Source organism: Salvelinus fontinalis, chromosome 31 (genome assembly GCF_029448725.1).
Source record: "Salvelinus fontinalis isolate EN_2023a chromosome 31, ASM2944872v1, whole genome shotgun sequence".
In the NCBI taxonomy this organism is placed as follows: domain Eukaryota; kingdom Metazoa; phylum Chordata; class Actinopteri; order Salmoniformes; family Salmonidae; genus Salvelinus; species Salvelinus fontinalis.
Window position 1 is genome coordinate 27,864,606 of NC_074695.1, and position 21,059 is coordinate 27,885,664.

The 21,059-nt window shown below is 41.9% G+C and overlaps 1 protein-coding gene across 5 annotated transcripts in view; it reads right to left on the minus strand.

Annotated features, from left to right (window-relative positions):
- The window catches only part of LOC129829969 (vitamin D3 receptor A), an 88,285-nt gene that overhangs the window by 60,649 nt on the left and 6,577 nt on the right, over positions 1 to 21,059 (minus strand). The window contains exon 1 of one of the 5 annotated variants that reach the window (XM_055892038.1): positions 17,939 to 18,045. The exons of 3 other annotated variants lie outside the window; for them this stretch is intronic. The gene's annotated coding sequence lies outside the window, so the exon portion shown is untranslated. Of the gene's footprint in view, positions 1 to 17,938; positions 18,046 to 21,059 lie in introns of those variants that run through there. One more of the 5 variants, XM_055892042.1, reaches the window with a different exon arrangement.

A 21,059-nucleotide genomic window follows, 5' to 3' on the forward strand; every position in this document is an offset into this window, starting at 1 on the left:
CCTTTCGGTTACTGGCCCAACACTCTAACCACTAGGCTACCTGCCGCCGGTGACCGTGGTAATTTGACAGACAAATCACCGTCATCCAAAATTCCATGACTCACAGCCCTAGGCAGACAGGGGTAGAGTTTGTTGCACTGAAGTAACCGTCTGGGCCAAGACATCAGAGGTGGTTACAAAAACAAACAAGGGAAAGTTAATCAAATAAATGTGGGTTTAACCAAACAAAGTTGTGGCTGCACTCAGCAGTCTACAACAGATGCTGCCCCCATGGAGCAAACCAAACGGGCACGCCTCTCCTAATGCTTTACCACCGTCAGGACCCCCAGAGCCCCTTAGTTCCAACTGTCAAATTACCCTCAATATCTCCATGTTGTCATTGATTGCAACCATACTGATCTCAGGAACACTGGCCTCCAAAACATACTTAACACAATCCATCCCAAAAGATTACACTTTAAACTTGACACCTCATATCCGTCCACATCAGACTACTGTTTGGCAGAAAATGTGACCCATTTAGATATAAGGTTGTAACGTAACAAAATGTGAAAGTCAAGGGTCTGAATGTTTTCCGAAGGCACTGTAAATGTCATGTGATCTGTGGATATGGTGCATAAGGAGTAGAGGATGGAGAGTAGGAAGGAGGGGCTTGGATGACCCACTCTGCCCTGATACCTATTCCTATGCTAGCCTGTATGCTAGTGAGGTATGGTACACTTAGTACTACCATTTGCATGACCTCTTAACATTTTTCTACACCTTTTTTCCCCAAGATCTTTTTTCTTCCACATTTGCCTATCCCTACTCGTTTCTATTTCATCCTTTTAGGAAAATGAATGAATTGCTAATGAATTCCTTCAAGTGAGCTGCACTGGCAAATCTGAGATCGTTTCGATGAGAGTTTCATATCGAACTTTGTTTTGCTTGTTATCAGACTGCCTAGCTAAATGATGAAATCAATCTCCTAGCACCCCACTCCTTCAGTCAATGGCACAAGGCAGAGAGAACCAGTTTTCATGGTTGATCGTCACCTTTGCCTGGGGGGGGGGGGGTCTACATGCTTGGCCTCGTAGACCGGAGGACTCAGTGCTCCCATGATCATTAGTGGTGATACTTAAGGTAATGTTGCCATCATTACTTTCAACAACAGCATTTGCAGCAATTCAGATGGAATTAATTAGCCAGCCTTCACACTTTGTCTACGAGACAACGAGTCAGGTGAATGAGTCGGGAGGCAAAAATCTGCATGACTCAATGAAGGTATAGGCTGGCCTAGCTTATGCATTTGTATGGGCACTATTTGGATGTGCTGATTTGTTGTTTGTAGTCAAGCATGCCTACTATGTGGGTGCACTCTGCTGATATGTTTAGGTACCCACATATGACTGTCTAGGCCTGAAACCGCTTTCCTCAATTTCCTTGCCAGTATCTGTTCATTCAGATGTGGACAAAATGGGGGATAAACATGTTGCCTTTAGACAGTTCCTGGTCGGAACAGAAGATGGGATAGAGTTGCATAGAACTACCTGTTGAGGTTATCCTCTGCTTTTGGCCTCCCCACCACACAAAAAAAAACAGCTCACAAAATGCTATCTAAACACAACACCTCATAATGAGAAAGTGAAAACAGGTTTAGACATTATTGTATTAAAAATAAATACAGAAATACCTTATTTACATAAGTATTCAGACCCTTTGCTATAATACTCAAAATTGAGCTCAGGTGCATCTTGTTTCCACAACTTGATTGGAGTCCACCTATGGTAAATTCAATTGATTGTACATGATTCGGAAAGGCACACACACACACACACACACGTCTAGATAAGGTCCCACAGTTGACAGTGCATGTCAGAGCAAAAACCAAGCCACGAGGTCGAAGGAATTGTCCATAGAGCTCCGAGACAGGACTTTGTAGAGGCACAGATCAGAGGAAGGGTACCAAAAAATGTCTGCAGCATTGAAGGTCCCCAAGAACACAGTGGCCTCCATCATACTTAAATGGAAGAAGTTTGGAACCACCAATCAGACCTTTATAGTAAAGTGACCAGACAGAAGCCACTCCTCAGTAAAAGGCGCATGACAGACCACTTGGAGTTTGCCAAAAGGCACCTAAAGGACTCTGACCATGAAACAAGATTCTCTGGTCTGGTGAAACCAAGATTTGGCCTGAATGCCAACCCTCACGTCTGGAGTAGAGGTCGACCGATTAATCGGAATGGCCGATTTCAAGTTTTCATAAATCGGTAATCTGCATTTTTATATTGCAATCCACGAGGAGACTGCATGGCAGGCTGACCACCTGTTACATGAATGCAGGCAGCAAGGAGCCATGTTAAGTTGCTAGCTAGCATTAAACTTATCTTATTTTAAAAATATTAACATAATCACTACTTAACTGCACATGGTTGATGATATTACTAGTTTAACTAGCTTGTCCTGAGTTGCATATAATCAATGCGGTGCCTAAAATTGTTTCACTTCTCTTGCGTTCAGTGTAAGCAGAGTCAGGGTATATGCAGCAGTTTGGGTCATCTGGCATGTTGCAAACTGTGTGAAGATCATTTATTCCTAACAAAGACAGTAATTCATTTGCCAGAATTTTACATAATTCTGACATAACATTGAAGGTAGTGCAATGTAACAGCAATATTTAGACTTAGGGTTGGCACCCGTTCGATAAAATACAGAACGGTTCCGTATTTCACTCAAAGAATAAACGTTTTGTTTTCAACGTGATTGTTTCCGGATTTGACCATATTAAATGGCCTAAGGCTCGTATTGCTGTGTTTATTATATTATAATTAAGTCTATGATTTGATAGAGCAGTCTGACAGAGCTGTGGTAGGCAATAGCAGACTCGTAAGCATTCATTCAAACAGCACTTTCGTGCGTTTGCCAGCAGCTCTTCGCAATGCTTTAAGCACAGCGCTGTTTATGAATTCAAGCCCATCAACTCCCGAGATTAGGTTGGCAATACTACAGTGCCTATAAGAACATCCAACAGTCAAAAGGTATATGAAATACAAATGGTATAGAGAGGAAGTCCTATAATAACTACAACCTAAAACTTCTTAACTTGGAATATTTTAGACTCATGTTAAAAAGTACCAACAGCTTTCAAATGTTCTCATGTTCTGAGCAAGGAACTTAAACGTTAGCTTTTTTTTAAAATTTTATTTACATGGCACATATTGCACTTTCACTTTCTTCTCCAACACTGCTTTTGCCTTATTTAAACCAAACATGTTTCATTATTTATTTGAGACTAAATTGATATTATTTATGTATTATATTAAGTTAAAATAAATGTGTTCGTTGAGTAGTTTCATGATAGTGCACACACATTTTTAAAAAAAAGCCTTTTATTGGTCGTCCAATAAATCGTTATCGGCGTTGAAAAAACATAAAATCGGTCGACTTCTAGTCTGGAGGAAACCTGGCATCATCCCTACGGTGAAGCATGTTAGTGGTGGCATCATGCTCTGGGGATGTTTTTCAGCAACAGGGACAAGGAGACTAGTCAAGATCGAGGCAAAGATGAACAGAGCAGGTTCTTAGACCGGGGTGAAGGTTCACCTTCCAACAGGACAAAGAGCCTAAGCACACAGCCAAGACAACACAGGAGTGGCTTCGGAACAAGTCTATGAATGTCCTAGAGTGGCCAGGCCACAGCCCTGACTTAATCCCGATCAAACATCTATGGAGAGGCCTGAAAATAGCTGTGCAGTGATGCTCCTCATCCAACCTGACAGCTTGAGAGGATCTGCAGAGAAGCATTGGGAGAAACTCCCCAAATAAAAGGTGTGCCACGCTTGTAGCGTCTTACCCAAAAAGACGAGGCTGTAATCACTGCCAATGATACGTCAACAAAGTACTGAGTAAAGGGTCAGAATACTTACGTAAATGTGAGTTCAGTTTTATTTTAATGACAAAGCAAAAACTGTTTTTTTAGAAATGTTTGCAAATGTATTATGGGGTAATGTGTAGATTGAGGTGAAAAAACAATTTAATCCATTTTAGAATAAGGCTGTAAGGTAACAAAATTTAGAAAGTCAAAGGGTCTGAATAATTTTCGAATGCACTGTACACATCAGAGCACTGATCGCTTTACTTACTCCATAGTGTTTCTATCAGATAACGCCAGCAGGCATTAGCCTATATATCAAACGCAGCTGGGAAAACGTTACGACAGGGAGCGATTCAGGTCAGTGAGTGGTATGCTGGGTAATTATGGGGCAATTCCACAGTAAGAGTGACAGACTCAGATCTTTCACTTTAAAATGTATGTCTAACAAAATCCAATGATTGACAAGTTAAGCCATACAACTCAGTGGAAATTGTTAAAAGTAAGCATTGTGCATAGAGTTACGGGTTCTTTAACTTTGCAATTATTGCTTTATGTGACAGATTTTAAAGTGAACAATCAGTCTGTGTCACTCTATAACGGTGGAATTGCCCTATAGTATCACACACCAGAAAACTTCAAGCGTAAGAGTAGTATGATTTATAGCCAATCAGTTAACCAATCCGAAACTTTTGTTAATCCAAATTGCGATCAATGTTTAGGCTATGCATATCAGAGTGTCTAGCCATGTCGTACTGGCCGTGTACAGTAGGTTTGGTAAAAGGGCAAAAGGCCACCGACTCTATCTTCATGTACTTTTTGGAAGGAAATGGTTGTGATTGGCACTCCAGATAAAAAGCTGTTCCAGGCAGTCTAAAAATGGTGAAAAGTAGCACCCTAGAGGCAGAGCTCCTCGAGGTCCAGGGAGACAAAATATATACAGGCTCCCCACCGAGCCTCAGTCCCTACCATCGCCAATTTGACACCCCTTGGCCTTCGATCTGAACGCACTGAGATGAACAGCAGGACAACTTGAAAAAGGGAAAACCTGCACTCGCTGAAATATTTGTTTTAATGCAATTTTTTTTAGCAGCAGAGGTCAGAAGAAACGGGCGCATTTAGGCGGCAGCCTTCGTAAACGCTGGTGAAGCATACTGCCAAAACGTCTCCATTTTTTCTTACCTCGCTGCTAAAACAAATTAAAATCGAAATAATACACTGCTCAAAAAAATAAAGGGAACACTTAAACAACACAATGTAACTCCAAGTCAATCACACTTCTGTGAAATCAAACTGTCCACTTAGGAAGCAACACTGATTGACAACAAATTTCACATGCTGTTGTGCAAATGGAATAGACAAAAGGTGGAAATTATAGGCAATTAGCAAGACACCCCCAATAAAGGAGTGATTCTGCAGGTGGTGACCACAGACCCCTTCTCAGTTCTTATGCTTCCTGGCTGATGTTTTGGTCACTTTTGAATGCTGGCGGTGCTCTCACTCTAGTGGTAGCATGAGACGCAGTCTACAACCCACACAAGTGGCTCAGGTAGTGCAGCTCATCCAGGATGGCACATCAATGCGAGCTGTGGCAAGAAGGTTTGCCGTGTCTGTCAGCGTAGTGTCCAGAGCATGGAGGCGCTACCAGGAGACAAGCCAGTACATCAGGAGACGTGGAGGAGGCCGTAGGAGGGCAACAACCCAGCAGCAGGACCGCTACCTCCGCCTTTGAGCAGGAGGAGCACTGCCAGAGCCCTGCAAAATGACCTCCAGCAGGTCACAAATGTGCATGTGTCTGCTCAAACGGTCAGAAACAGACTCCATGAGGGTGGTATGAGGGCCCGACGTCCACAGGTGGGGGTTGTGCTTACAGCCCAACACCGTGCAGGACGTTTGGCATTTGCCAGAGAACACCAAGATTGGCAAATTCGCCACTGGCGCCCTGTGCTCTTCACAGATGAAAGCAGGTTCACACTGAGCACATGTGACAGACGTGACAGAGTCTGGAGACGCCGTGGAGAACGTTCTGCTGCCTGCAACATCCTCCAGCATGACCGGTTTGGCGGTGGGTCAGTCATGGTGTGGGGTGGCATTTCTTTGTGGGGCCGCACAGCCCTCCATGTGCTCGCCAGAGGTAGCCTGACTGCCATTAGGTACCGAGATGAGATCCTCAGAGCCCTCGTGAGACAATATGCTGACACATGCACATTTGTGGCCTGCTGGAGGTCATTTTGCAGGGCTCTGGCAGTGCTCCTCCTGCTCAAAGGCGGAGGTAGCGGTCCTGCTGCTGGGTTGTTGCCCTCCTACGGCCTCCTCCACGTCTCCTGATGTACTGGCTTGTCTCCTGGTAGCGCCTCCATGCTCTGGACACTACACTGACAGACACGGCAAACCTTCTTGCCACAGCTCGCATTGATGTGCCATCCTGGATGAACTGCACTACCTGAGCCACTTGTGTGGGTTGTAGACTGCATCTCATGCTACCACTAGAGTGAGAGCACCGCCAGCATTCAAAAGTGACCAAAACATCAGCCAGGAAGCATAAGAACTGAGAAGTGGTCTGTGGTCACCACCTGCAGAATCACTCCTGTTTTGGGGGGTGTCTTGCTAATTGCCTATAATTTCCACCTTTTGTCTATTCCATTTGCACAACAGCATGTGAAATTTATTGTCAATCAGTGTTGCTTCCTAAGTGGACAGTTTGATTTCACAGAAGTGTGATTGACTTGGAGTTACATTGTGTTGTTTAAGTGTTCCCTTTATTTTTTTGAGCAGTATATTTCAGTGAGCGCAAGTTTCTCTTTTTTATTTATTTTTAATGTATATTCCTTTAGAACCCAGCACCTGAAAACCTCCTGCCACAACAGACATTTGAGCAGAACACAATATTTTTATGAACAGGACAAGGCATCTTCAGTGTTCCCCATATTTCATTTAGCAGCAGTGAGCTGCTAAAATATTTTTAAGCCTTGTGACAATTGTGCCATGGATTATGTAATGTGTGCCATTCAGAGGGTGAATGGGCAAGACAAAAGATTTAAGTGCCTTTGAACATAGTATGGTAGTAGGTGCCACGCGCACCGATTTGTGTCAAGAACTGCAACGCTGCTGGGTTTGACACTCCCCAGTAATCCCAATTGGTGATTACATAACTATGCATTGTTCACTTCCCCTCGCTCATCAACTCACCCATCATACTTCACTCCATTAATTTCATCTGTTGATACAGAAATTAAATTAGTGACGGTATAGTTTAGGTTCAGTTGAGGCAACTTGGGAGAAGGTGCAGATCGGGGGCAATTAGGGAAAACCATTAAAAAAAATGACATACCCTCCTAAAACTTGTTATAACTCCAGTTCTGTTTGTGATATTAACATTTAAACAGCAGCGTGTTGAAATATTTAGGAAAAGTCAAGGACAGAGGGGGTCATGAGTTTAAAAATGGCAGAGAAAATGTTTTATAATCATGAGCAGTCAGAATGACTGCTTTAGTGGTTCTAGTGTTAAAGGGGCACACAAATTAACCATCATGAGTATAAGAAACTACGAAAATATTTCTAATAAACCCCATTTAAATATTTTTTTAATTCTTAGAAAATAGATGATTTGCAGTAGGTCTGTAATTGGCTTGCAGTACTTTGCTTTCCGCTCACTTTGTAGAGTTCACCTAATTTAAACCCTTCCTGGAGTCACGTGTCCAAACCCACATCTTCAGCAGACACACACCACCACTCCATCTGCTCAGGGATTCAGCCTGCCCTGAATCTCCCTCCACACAGCTCCACATTACAAAAAGAACAGGAAAAAAATATCCATTTCACCACGCAACCCTGGCATCAATTAATGATATATATATATATTTTTTTTTTTAATAGATGTGGAAATAAGGCCTGCTACATCCGTTTAAGAAAAAAAAACACAAATCTACAGGCTGTTCAAGAAACTGACAGCGAGGAAGAGCGCGAGTGAGCGAGTGAGTGGGTGAGCAGACACAATCATGCTAGCTCAAATGCAGCCCACAGCTGAACTCAGGGGAGGAGATTTATAGCAAAACGTGGAAGAGGGCAAGTGGGGAAAGCACATAGATGCAACTAATTCAAGACCCACTTGCTGCACTTACCACACTTGACTAGGACAGCAGAAAAAGAACTCACACAGCAAGAGTCAGAGTTCATTACTGTACAGTGTGGGAGGTACCTGCAGGGCTGGCTACTCTGCTCCACACAGCCAAGCCCCAGACTACACATACACACTGGTGAATCCAACCACTACTGCCTGCCATGGAGACAAATAGTTCTCTATCACAGAGGAATTAAAATCGGATTGACCCATCAATTAAAAAATAATAAATCAGGTAACAGTAAAACATGTTTGAACAGTGAATATCTGACTGCAAAATCTGGTACACCACTCTCTATCCAACAGAAGTGTAAACAACAAGGCCTTATGGACAGAATGGGCACAGCAGCAAACAGCTACATTGTCCCTCAAGTCCAGAGAGGAGCTGGATGTTTCTCTGTATTCCTCAGCCAGGCATGAGTCCCACATGAAACCTCCGTGAGGGAGGAAAAACAACCAAGTCCATATGGGGAAAATAATGAGAGCGGGAGAGAGGCAGTTCCGAAAATCATTACCTCACTTATTTGGTGTTGGCTTAGTTTGTTTCTCCCTCCCGCCCTCACTCAGGGAAACGACTGATTGTCTGTGTTAATGCAGCAGCAGTGCACAGGAGAAAAGGGCACAGTTTTGTTGGCTCTTGGCTGGTACTGCAATGGGGGAGTGTGCTGCAGCCTGCCATCACATCATCCACTACTACTGCACCACCATTACACTACTGCTGTAGCCTACATCTCATAAAGCTGACCAGACCCAGCTGGCACACAGGACAGAGTTATGAGTGCAGATCCATTGAAGGATTTCAATTCCTGGCTAAGGGGAATTAAAGGAGTAGTTTACAACATGTTAGATGGTTCCTCACCCTGAAAGTAGGCTATGAGCCAGAAGAAATTCTACTCCATAGTTTGGTTCTTTAAACCACCACTACAATATTCAGCTAAAAATCTAAAAAATGGCAGTGATGGGGGCCTGATATCACCTGTGACCACAATCACTGGAAATCAACTTCATATTTGGTTTGATGTTACTTAAAAGGTGATTTGGCCATTTTAAAGCTTCAATATGTCAACCTGACCAAATTCACATAGAAATTAATGTTATAGATCTGTTACATCCACTATTTCTATGCTTCCCGTTCTGAAGTTGAGTTTTTGCATCTTTTACACCAGTTTTAAACTGCTGAATAAAAGAAAATATTTTTGGTTATGGAAAACATTTCACAGCGGTATAGATTGTACAATGATTCTCTACACTATACTTGCTTGTTTTGTCACAAACTGAAATTAGGAAAACTATTTGAACTTCTGCAACCAGGAAATTGAGTGATTTCTGCATTTTGAATGAAAAAATAAATACGTGTTCACATGCTCCTATCATTACCATTTCATTTTAGGTAGGGGTGGCTAGAGTTAGCTGAAGTTTGTAGTGACTTTTTAAAGAAAACCGAACCATGGATCACAATTTCTCCGGGCCCATGTACCTCATCCTGAAAGTAGTCTAACATCATGTAGTAAAATAATGAACTACTCCTTTAAAATACCTCACCTCCCTGCTGCATCTGGGTGAAAGCCATCCTGAGGCCTGCTCGCATGGTGCATTCTATACTTTGACTCATATCCACGGGGCAGGCAGTTTCAGAGGCATTAAATATTGTGTGGATGAAGGGCAGGTGGGTGGCGGGCATGTTGAATAAAGGGGGGGGGGGAAATGCTAAACTATAAATGTATAATCTATATAGACAGGCTACATTTAGGTTTTTCTTTAATTATTTGTATCTGGTGTTAAAGCTTAGGCTACGAACTAAGGCCTAACTGTACACTCTCCAAATACACACCAATTGACAAATGCTTTTGGGAACTTGGTCAGCAAAAGTGAACGTCAATCCACGATAAGAGAAAAGCTGCGAAGTGAAGAGTTGAAAATAAAGAAGGGAGGGAAGGAAGGAAGGAAGGAAGGAAGAGTAGCCTAATGTTTGGGAAAGATTTGGCAAACTCGTAAAAGATGATAACAGTGCCGGCCGGCTATGTTACTTGTGATGATTGTGAGGCGCTATACTAATTTGACAGTCAAAACGGGGACTTCAAAATGGCACATCAAGGGAACTATAGGCTACTGTTGAGATGGGTTAAATGAAATAGTAGCTTGAGATCTGGACACCGACTGTAGGCCTATAACCTCTCACATAGCCCAATATAATATTAACTCCTAAAAATAAAAATAAATTACATTTCTTGCAGTAAAATGATACATCAAATGTAAAATGACACGGGGACAGGAGTGGAGAAATAGAATTTCTTCAAGGCATCTTGGGAGAACGAATGTGCATCATAAAAGCTGAGAATATTTCAACCACATAAAATATGCATCTAAATCTCACTGAAATATTATCAGAAGAAAGTTGAGTCGTTTTCATAGCTTTTAATTTTCCTTAGAGGGATAACCCACTCGAAACCACAAATTGTGATTTACATGGTTAAATAAGGAACATGAAGTAACATACCATGTTCTTTTTGCATTTAATTGTGATAAGGTAGGAAGCAACACGTGAAAATTGTTTTGGAAATTTGTTGGGTACAAAACCCACAATGCTACCTCTGTACAGGCTGGCTAGCTAGTTAGAAAACATAGCTACATTCAATAATACCGAAGTCAATATCAGCATATGAAGTTGGTAGCTCGCTGTAAAATCCCTGAAACACACTGCACTTACAATTTAGGAGATACATTCTCACAATTTTCGAACCTGGTAGAGATCATGTGTCTAGCTCAAAACTGAGTTGGTGAGTTTGCTATGGAAACGTGCAAAGGGCAAGAACCTGCTAGCAGGGAGCCGAGAGGAGAACTGCTTTGCAATATTAAGGGTATTAATCTGACGGCACATACTTTGTTATGACGATATAGACTGATGGATGTGTTCTAGACAAGTATGCCAATACCATCTACTGGCTGATTTGGCCATCTGGAGTGCAGGTTATCGTTTTAAAGGTATTAGAACATGTGATAATGTGTTCTAACGAACAAGTAGCCTCACAAAATGTCAGAAATAAGCACAAAGATAGTCCTGTCCCCAAAAAATATTTGCTCTGCCATCTGACTGTACAGCTCATTTTTTAAATTTAAATATTTGCAGGTGAGGGTCGTGCCTCAGATTTTCACATATTGTTCGGCGGTTTCCGATGGGTTATTACCAATTGCGGGAAGGTAACAAACAGCTGACCCGTCACTACTGTGCATGCCTACCACTCTCAAAGCAGCAAGTCCCTCAGATCTTAGACCAGTCAGTCAATTCACTTTTGTTATAGTCAGTATGACTTGACTACAACTAGGGATGTGACAATCTTTAAAAAGACACTTTCCCTGATTGTCCATTAAAATGCAAAAAAAAAATATCATAGAACTCCAGAAATTCAATGCAGCTGTGCTGCTGCCTGCAATGGCTTGGGTCCAGTGGAGGCTGAGGGGAAGACGGCTCATAAAACGACAGGAACGGAGTGAATGGCATGGCATCAAACTAGCGGCGTAGCCACGGGTAGGCCTGGGTGTTTGTTCTCAGGCCTACCCCAAAAAAGTTATTCTTCAATATATCTTTTTATTTGTATTTATTTTATTAATTATTTAAAAGAAATGCATGTGAGATTTATTTTCTATGGGTAATTTTAATATAATGTAATAGTCCGCAACGATCAAGTTGGCTTCCGACTATTGGTTATATTTAAAATAAAATCATATGGTGGTTTACCTGAACAACGTCAAGTGGATAAACTTTGTAGCGCATAAGCTAGCAAGCTCTACCACGCTAGCTTACTCAAATTGACTCACCAGCTAAGGTCATTTAGTAGTTCTAGCAATGGCAAACCAAATGTCGACCACTAGATTTTCCAAAAAAAAGATACCTGGAGGGGAAAAAAAGTGCCCCAGAAAATAATTTGGATCAATCTCCCGATATCTTCAAGAATGAGACATTAACAGGATATAAACAAGCGCAAACGCCATCACAACCGCCAATGCCACGTTGAGCCAGGCATGCTTGCCTACCCCACCGTCTCCTCTCGTTCTTGATGCTGCGGGCGGGGGTGAACCTGCAGTAGGTCCACCGACAGATTTGTCTGCCGTTGATGAACCAGCCTGTCAACCAAAGCTAGCAAAGTTCCCTTCAAGTATAATAAATCACATTGCTTCTCTTCAAGGTGGTATGACCAGTGTGTGTGGATTGAGTATAGTAAAGCAAAAGATGCAATTTATTGTAAGTTTTGCAGTCACTTTCCTGGGGCAAATGTCAAATTCAGATTTGTACGAGATTGATTTAAAAACTGGAAACTCACAAGAAATGCTTGCTGCAAACACGAGAATAGCAAATGACATGCTAGTGACCTTGCAAATTGTGAATCCTACAAGGCGACCCATGGGCCTAGAAGTCGTGGGACTGTTAAGCCAAATACATGGTGATGCAAACATGGATTTTATAGAAAGAAACCTTGCACGTGTTAAAGTGGTCATAGATATTGTTCTAATGTGTGCAAAGCAGGATATTCCACTCAGAGGGCATAGAGAAACTGAAGGAGGCAAACAAAGGTAACTTTTTAGAAATCTTCAATTTCATCTCAAAGCATGACTCAGAAATACAAAACAGGCTTAATGAGCTACCTCGCAATACCACGCTTATGAGCCCCGAAATTCAGAACGAGTTGCTGGAGTGTGCAGCACCATTGTTACTGTGCAGGATAAAAGACAAAGTTCATTCTGCACCTTACATGTATTTTGCCATAGTAGCAGATGAATATAAAGAACAATCTAGACGAGAACTTATTGCTGTGTGCATCCGATACATTCATGCTGGAATTATTAAATTACAGTGGAGCAAAAAAGTATTTAGTCAGCCACCAATTGTGCAAGTTCTCCCATTAAAAAGATGAGGCCTGTAAATTTCATCATAGGTACACTTCAACTATGACAGACAAAATTAGAAAAAAAAATCCAGAAAATCACACTGTAGGATTTTTAATGAATTTATTTGCAAATTATGGTGGAAAATAAGTATTTGGTCACCTACAAACAAGCAAGATTTCTGGCTCTCACAGACCTGTAACTTCTTCTTTAAGAGGCTCCTCTGTCCTCCACTCGTTATCAGTATAAAAGACACCTGTCCACAACCTCAAACAGTCACACTCCAAACTCCACTATGGCCAAGACCAAAGAGCTGTCAAAGGACACCAGAAACAAAATTGTAGACCTGCACCAGGCTGGGAAGACAATCTGCAATAGGTAAGCAGCTTGGTTTGAAGAAATCAACTGTGGGAGCAATTATTAGGAAATGGAAGACATACAAGACCACTGATAATCTCCCTCGATCTGGGGCTCCACGCAAGATCTCACCCCGTGGGGTCAAAATGATCACAACGGTGAGCAAAAATCCCAGAACCACACGGGGGGACCTAGTGAATGACCTGCAGAGAGCTGGGAGCAAAGTAACAAAGCCTTCCATCAGTAACACACTACGCCGCCCGGGACTCAAATCCTGCAGTGCCAGACGTGTCCCACTGCTTAAGCCAGTACATGTCCAGGCCCGTCTGAAGTCTGCTAGAGAGCATTTGGATGATCCAGAAGAAGATTGGGAGAATGTCAGATGAAACCAAAATAGAACTTTTTGTAAAAACTCAACTTGTTGTGTTTGGAGGACAAAGAATGCTGAGTTGCATCCAAAGAACACCATACCTACTGTGAAGCATGGGGGTGGAAACATCATGCTTTGGGGCTGTTTTTCTGCAAAGGGACCAGGACGACTGATCCGTGTAAAGGACAGAATGAATGGGGCCATGTATCGTGAGATTTTGAGTGAAAACCTCCTTCCATCAGCAAGGGCATTGAAGATGAAACGTGGCTGGGTCTTTCAGCATGACAATGATCCCAAACACACCGCCCGGGCAACGAAGGAGTGGCTTCGTAAGAAGCATTTCAAGGTCCTGGAGTGGCCTAGCCAGTCTCCAGATCTCAACCCCATAGAAAATCTTTGGAGGGAGTTGAAAGTCCGTGTTGCCCAGCAACAGCCCCAAAACATCACTGCTCTAGAGGAGATCTGCATGGAGGAATGGGCCAAAATACCAGCAACAGTGTGTGAAAACCTTGTGAAGACTTACAGAAAACGTTTGACCTCTGTTATTGCCAACAAAGGGTATATAACAAAGTATTGAGAAACTTTTGTTATTGACCAAATACTTATTTTCCACCATAATTTGCAAATAAATCCTACAACATGATTTTCTGGAGAAAAAAAATTCTCATTTTGTCTGTCATAGTTGAAGTGTACCTATGATGGACATTACAGGCCTCATCTTTTTAAGTGGGAGAACTTGCACAATTGGTGGCTGACTAAATACTTTTTTGCCCCACTTTAACAGCTGTTGGGTTTACGGAAACCGCTGATTTGTCTGCACAAGGAATCCAACCCCTGGAGTTGGATCCCACTCCGTGTGGGTTTTTGTTTCGATGGCGCTTCAGTCATGTCAGGGAACATGTCCTACTAAAGCAAACATTTATGCAAACGGAATATGTGCATTGCAACTCCCACCGTTTCTATCTGGTTCTGTGCAAAAGTGTCGGGACATGTCAGTACTTTTTGTGACACAGTAAACCAGCTACACACAATTATGATGGGATCCCACTGACATGCTCAATTCATAGAAGTACAGAAAGAGTTGCATCCCGATAGACCATGTATTGAGCTAGAAAAATCCAGATTAACTTTGGAGTTCAAAATCAGGGTCTGTGAGTAAAGTGCTTCTAGAGGTTTTTGCAGATTTCAGAGGCTTGTGGACAAACCAAATTAGAAGCTGATGCCCTCTTACGACAAATCCAGAACAATACGTTTTTATTCCTGTTAGTCACGTTTAGCAAATTGTTTGACACTAGTGATTTTGCTACGAAGTGATTACAAAGCTCTACATTATCTGTGACGGACTGTATTGGTTTAATTGAAATCCTCAAAAGCAGCTTTTGTACGTTCAGAGATAGCTTGAACTTTATCAAAGTCTCCCCTGAGTTAACTGAAGAGATGATTAAGCATGATATTAGTAATTTGGATGTGAGCGCATCACGGCAGCAAAAACAGCCTGTAAAATTGGCAGACAGTGTAGTCACAACTTCAATATGGATGGAAAACAACCAGCATCAAGAGTGAGGCAACTTTGGAATAATATTCTAGACAGACAGATTAGAGTTAAACTCAAGATTTCAAGAAGACACATATGGGATCATGCAAGCGGCAGTCTCCTTTTCCAAAGAATCCCAAACCTCCGGCCTTAAAGAGCAGCTTGAAGACCATATGCGATCATTATGCAATATCAATTGAGGATGCTGAATTCACTGTTTTTATTCAGCAGTTGAGTCGCAAAATGAACATGGGAGAGTGACTTTTCCTCCATAATGAGTGTACTTGACAGCTGTCCTGATGAGATTTTCCCTAATATAAACTCTGTTAAGGATCACTGTCACACTTCCAATGACATCATGCAGTGCAGAGAGACTTCTCAACAACTAGGATTTTTTTTAAATTGTCTTCGCACATCAATGACAAGCGCCCGACTGAACCACTTCAGTTTGCTGTCTTTTGAGCGTGAACAGACAGATACATTGGATTATGAGGAAATCATCACTATTGTCAACTCAAAGCCTCGCCGTCTGCGCCTTGTGATGTAGGTCACGCCTCATGATACATCTACTAAAAAAGGTACCATTTTATAGTACTACTGCCCGCCGTGGTATACATAGTAGCATCAAATATAGGCATGTTTGCCCATCAAGATTAAAGTGCGCCTGAAGATCAGTTTTATGTTGTTGGCAACTGTCTTATTTTAATATGCTGGGATATGTAATTATTTGTATATGTAACGAGTTTGCTCCAAGTACTATGCACTAGTATAAAACGATTGTATTACGAAATAATATCGGTACACGTCGCAAAATAAATGTAATAAACAAGTAGGGGGAAAAAAATGCCTTTACAAATTTTTCTAGGCCTATCCCCCAAAATAATTCTGTCTACGCCCCTGCATCAAACACATGTGTTTGATACCATTTCACTTATTCCGCTCCAGCCATTACCACAAGCCCATCCTCCCCAATTAAGGTGCCACAGACTTCCTGTGCTTGGGTCTCATGTGTCCCTTTCAGATGGTTAAGTATTGCAAATGTACTAACATTATTGTAGGCCTACCTCAATTCCACGTCGCAAAGTTTACATTTCTTTCTTATTAAAACTGCCATACAGGACTTTGTTGCTGTTGCTTGCCTTTCCTCTGCTATTTTTCCAACGGATAACAACGTAGTGGTGGTGAGTCGACTTAAAAAATAATTGATTCCTCAACTCCTTGCACGTCGACTCACATGAGTGTAAAGATTAGTTTACGCTAGGAATCGACACCTAAGATTCAGTATTTTTGGAATGGAGGAGACTGTTCTCTGAAGTACGGCAGCTAATCAAACACTTGTATCTTTCATAAAAGAGAGGCACAGTATAGGCCCCCAGCTAGACAGTCAGAGCTGTGCACTAGGCCTATCAATCGACAATCAAAAGCTGTATCTTGCAATGTAATGCTTTCTCACAATTTCTTAGCTTGCAATGTATCGCAACGTCAGTAGAGTAGGGCCTAGCATTAATGAATAGGCAAGGATATTCTACACACAACATACACTTGCATCATTAGCAAAAAAAAAAAAGAGCTGGGGTGTAATCAATCTAAAATGAGTTTCTATTGGCCAAATTCAGGAAGGTTCCATTTGCACCCATTTAAGAAACGTTTTGTAACATAATCAGCGTAATGAATACGCACCAGGCGAGCCAGCGTGACGAGAGAGGGGCAGGCTGGGTGTGCATGCGTCTTGGTAATATATCTTGCATGCTTCGCAAAATTCACCAAAGTAGCCTAAAGTTAGCCTTTTCCTCTCTGGTTTTATTTAAATTACACAACTTTCCCAGGCCTTTATAGCCTATTGTCTAGTTGGGCTATAACGCGGATAATAATGTTTGTGATAACTGCACTGTGATTTTAATTTTGTGGAGTTTAGAATTTTCATAACGTTAAGGATCCCAATTTCGTTTAAACGTTAACACCCTGCACTACAACAGTGCAATTGAGCATTAAAGATGATTGATGAGATTAGACACATTATGCAATAGAGACAATAGCCACCCAGAGCTAAGGTTTCATGGTTTCCTGTGTTAACTAGCAGCATCAAAGTTAAGCATAAATGTCAGATGTCCCTAGTTCTCACAATATTTGCAATCACATTGTATCCGTTCTCTTTAGGTTTTCCATATGCATTCCAGAGGTACTCCATTTCAATAGTCAACAGCATTTTTTGAAGTCAATAACATCCCTGGGATGAAAGGTGAACACAGGAACGCAGCATGAGCGTAACTGTAGCCTGTGGTGTAGGCAGAAAGGTCACTGAAGCATAGTGGTGTCAGCTTTCACCTCCATACAGGGAACCCCACATACAGCAATTAGACAAATACATCATGCCAGAGGAAACTAAACAAAAAATAATATCTAACTACCCCATTAAGTCACTCGAATGCATGCTGCGTCACTGGGTAATATCTGTCATCTGATCTGACAGAGTTCCTAAGAGAGAAGAACGCGGGTGTTGGTTTAAAGCATACTATGGCTGGCAAACTACAAGCACAGACACAAAACAAACCTGACCCGAGAAGACCAGAGTGGCCCAAAAACAAATAGCACAGAACCAAACAGATGCTACCAAGGACAAGAACAACAGGAAAACAGATGGAAACCCAGAGCAAGAAAAACATTTCAAAAATCTACCTCATATTACACACCTCTGAGACAGACACCAAAATGAAAATCAGAATCAAAAACAGGAGGATAGGAGACAGGAGTGGAAGGAAAAGGGAGAGAGAGTGTGGAGAAGAACACTTCAAGTCAAACATGCTCAGTCCTGTTCCATGGGCTTACCCCTGTGTTCTGTATTCACAGAAGATCCACAGGAGTCAGCAGCTCTTCTGTGCAGTAGTGGCGGTGGTGAGGATGAGGGGTGGGGGGTCTGGGGTGCGCATGACTAGGACACAAACAGGAAGGGGAGGGGGCTGCAGTGGGGGGCTTGTTGTCTCGCAACCAATCCTATCCAGTGGACTCAGTTTACACCCCATCCCTCCCTGATCCACTCGACCCATGAGCTGCGGAGAGAGGAAGGAGGGGAGCGAGAGAGCGGGAGGGAGGAGTAGATACCCCCCTTGCGCTGGGCCTCTGAGGACAACCGGTCAGAGAGCGAGAGCTCAGACCAGAGTCCTTTACAAAACACAGCCCCTCCCTACTGCTATGTTCTCTCCAAGTCCAGGGATCATACACTGCACAGGACAAAAGCATGTGAATTCCTGCACTGCAAGCCCCAGGGATACACTTTACACAGCAGCACATCAACACTGCCCATTAAGGCTTAATGAGCACTACGAGCAAATGTTATTGTAGCAGTAAAAACATTAAGGTAATGGTAGTTAAACTAGTGTAATCGAGTAGCCAAAAGTAAAAAAATCTGAAGTAATCCTTGTTCTCTGGTAACTTCAATTCCATGTTGTATGCACTGTGCAAGGCCTTTACAATTGATCGAGACACCTATTTAGAATTAACACTATAAAACCTTTTGAAAAAGTCAATGTCCTCTCCAAGAGCGGTTTTGTGAAAACTTAAATTGTTCAATGGAGTACTTCAAACTTGTCGTTTTCTCTGTCAGCATTGAATGCTAGCACAGGATTAACCAGCCATGTGGCTTCTGTCAATGTGCTTGGGGACTAACAGTGTCAAGGTGTACAGATCAGTCACAGAAAGCCGCCTGGCTTGCCTGTTACAAACATTGGCCGCCCCTGGGGATCTCAAAGCCCCTAAGGCCGAGGCCTAATCACAAAACTATAACATCAGCGATTTTTCTAAAGGCCTGAATTATACCTACACTTATTTTGTTCCATTGCAATTACACTCATGTGGAAACCATTAGCCCCTTTTTCAAAGTAATCCACTACTCAGGATGCAAGGCTACTGGAGTGTAGTGATTTACCAGTTAAATACTTAGACGTAAACTGCATCTTCAAGGAAAATAGTGAGAGACAGTGAGGCAAAGGGTAATAATTAATAATGGCATGGGTCTCTACTCATTAAAAAACGGACAATTTTTATCTTGTTGAATGATCTCCCTCGTGTCACTCATAGCTGGGTGGTCCTACGCAATGTGCAAGGGACCTTCCAGCACAGCAAGTTATTTGTTTGCAATGTGTGGTTGGGGGAACACAACAAATGACACACCTTCAGTTGTTTTCAAAGCATGTACACAAAATTTCACAAGCCTTGCCCATATGGGAGCCGTCAAGAGAAAGCTCAGTCTGTACAGAAACGCGTGCACTCACACCACAAGCCAGGGAATTGCTGTAGATCAGCAATAGCCAAGATACTTGGACGTGTTTGTTTATGGTGTTGGAAACATTTCTGCTTGACAGTTTGTACTGCACTTTGAACTAACCAGCTACTAAGGCAGAACTCAGATGATCTGGGAACACTTGCCGGAATAGGGGCCTAGTATGTAGGGCCATATAAAATGCACAATGAGGAGAACGCGGAAGGAATACAGACATTAAAATCGTGTTCAACAATATTCAAAAACGTATTGGCACAAAGGGAATCAACTAAATGTATTGAAAATGTATTAATTTGCCCAAGTTTATCATAAGACATGAACAGAATGCATCAGTGATTTGTATCTCCTGCAACTTTCTGAAGGGACATTGAGAATTCCCCGTTTGGGTATGTGTGGTGCGCGAGTCTACCACTTTGTGTAGCCATTAGCAATGATGCTAATGAAAGTCTTCTGGTAGATGGAAACTCTTTCCCAAAAACCTTCTCAATTAAATGTTAACTACAAAGTAGCCTATGCTTACTTGGCAGAATGATATGATTATTTGCAAACTCCACCATCACATAAATTCTCTTTGATAACAACTCTTGCCTACAGTTTGTGGGTAAACAAAGATAATTGGCAGTGCTAAATCTTCTGTCTCTTTCCCTATCGAAGTGAACCTCTGTTCTGCTCTGAGGAGGTGAGGGGTAAAGGGTTTTATCAGCCCTGCCTCAGAAAAGCATGGAGTGCCTCACAATCTGACCACATCAAACAGCCCAACCATGCCAGCCAAGATCTCCGCATGGTAATGGCTTCAGAAACAACACAGTGACTCCCAACGTAATATGGCCATCAGCCACAAAAAGTACCATAGACAAAGTCTCTTTTCACAGAGGTATGAGATTTAGCCTATGGGTTAATGGTGCTAAAAACATCAAATTTACCCATACATCAGACCACAAATAATGCCAGACTACAACATTTAGGAACAGTCTGCGCAGCAGAGAACGCTGACAGAATCCAGACATTAAAATTAACAATATATTTTTTAATGTGTTTAACTTTTATTGAAATCAACTAAATGTATTACCTTATTAGAAAATGCATTAAATTTGCCCAAGTTAAACATAAGACATGAATAAAATGCATCATAAGACAAAATGCAAAAGCACAGGAATGGCCGTCTGTGTGTGTTGTGCGTGCGCATGTCTACATGTGTAGCCGTTAGCAACGATGCTAACGATAACAATCTTCTGATTCAGACAGAAAGGCTTTCCCAAAACCTCTCAATTAAATGTGAACTACAAACTTGCATATGAATCCAGTGGCCATTTGTTTTGCAAACTCTGCAATCACATGAGGGTTACAGAAACATGGCTAATGAAACAATAGTCTCTTGCTGGTATACACTTCCATTAAAATAGTAACTCCTCAAAAAAAACATTGTATATTTTTCCCAGACCTCAAAAGTAGTCTGTGGTTTTAGCAAGTGTTGTTTATTCTATTAAACAAATGATTGACAGTGAAAACCTGAAGCAACAAAACAGAGAGAACAGAATATTGGGGAGAAATAAATTAAATGAACAACTCAGGCAAAAAAAGCTAAGTCTGGTAAGGTTATGAACACTGCCATGTCACTAGAAATGTGTCTGCAACAGAGAATGTCTCTATAGATTCACATACAGGAGGATG